Source organism: Poecilia formosa, unplaced genomic scaffold (assembly GCF_000485575.1).
Source record: "Poecilia formosa unplaced genomic scaffold, Poecilia_formosa-5.1.2 Scaffold409, whole genome shotgun sequence".
Lineage (NCBI taxonomy): Eukaryota > Metazoa > Chordata > Actinopteri > Cyprinodontiformes > Poeciliidae > Poecilia > Poecilia formosa.
The window spans coordinates 169,918-171,296 of record NW_006800348.1 but is presented as its reverse complement, the minus strand read 5'-3'; positions in this window follow the sequence as shown (position 1 = coordinate 171,296).

The window sequence follows — 1,379 nt, the reverse complement described above, 5'->3', positions numbered from 1 at the left end:
TTCTGTGTTGTCAGGGTGAATTAATCACAAGGATCGCGCTGCGGGATCGTGTTTCTATTCAGGCTCGCCTTCTGACCCCTTTCGATAGGCATCAGCGACCCCGAAAGAATGAACCACAAGAGTATGATACTAAAGGTAAAGATTTAGGCTGACAAGTGCTGACGGATGCAGGAAGTGTGGAGAGGTTGCACACTTGGCAGGTTTACAGTCTCTGCAGGAGGCGATGCAGGCCGACTGCCAACCAGACAAAGACAGAAATGAGTGTCTGCTTTACTCAACCGTCCCGGTTACAGACCCTCAGAACAGAAGACATTGATTTTCACCAGCTGGAGGAGAGTTTGTGTGGATGGTGTGAACAATGGCTTCTGGGAAAGTTTCTCAAACTATCACTTTTTTTTTTTTTTTTGCAAACTCCCACACAAATCTGATCTGTTTTTGTTGTTCTTCTTCTTTAAACAGTATTGACTCTTAAACAGGAAACTCCAGATTGCATACCACCATAACCTCGAAGGTGAAGAAAATGTCTCAAGGCAATCAGCAGAGGGCAGCAATGATATTCCCTTTAGCGTTGCCATGGTGCACCAGCATCTGAGTGGCAAAAAAAGAATTTTATTTATTTTTTTATTAGCATTTTGAACCTCATTAACCAAAATAAGTTTGATAAAAGAACTCCCACTTAAAGTATAAACATGTGGCGACAAATAAGAAGTAAAAAAAAATATATATAATATATCGCCACCTCCCTAACATAATGGCCTAAGTCAATTTTTGCCAAAATATGATTTAGGGAAAAATAAAATTATATATATAAATCACTTTTGGGAAAAAATGACTTTGCCCATTATTTTGGGAAGGTGGCAATATTTAGAGGAATTCCTTATTAGGATAATATATAGAACCAATAAATATAGGCGCAGCAAAAACAGGTTCCTTTCTATAAATAGGTTGCAGCTACGTAAGAAAAATGCAGAATATTCAGTCTAATAAGCTGTTTTAATTTTTTTGGTTATTTTGATACATTTTGTAACAATTTAATCAGTTTGATATGCACTATTAATTGTTTAATAATAGAAGAGAATCTCTATCAGAGGGTTTTAAGCATGATTAATGCTGCAGGTGTAGAAGGGAGTGACTCAATGGATCCACTGCAACACGCTGCTGGAACACTACCATCCTCACACACCCAAAAAAAGAAGAAAAAAAAAAGCTGCAACCCCCACGTCCCCCTCATATGCTTATTCTGTTCCCCCCTCATTTTTTTTTTCCAATGAAAGGATAAAGCCTGTTGCTAGGCAGGCAGTGCGACAGTTGCCATAGGAACGCTTGCAGACATAGCTAGAAGCATGGAGGGGTGTGTGTGTGTGTGTGTGTGTGTGTGT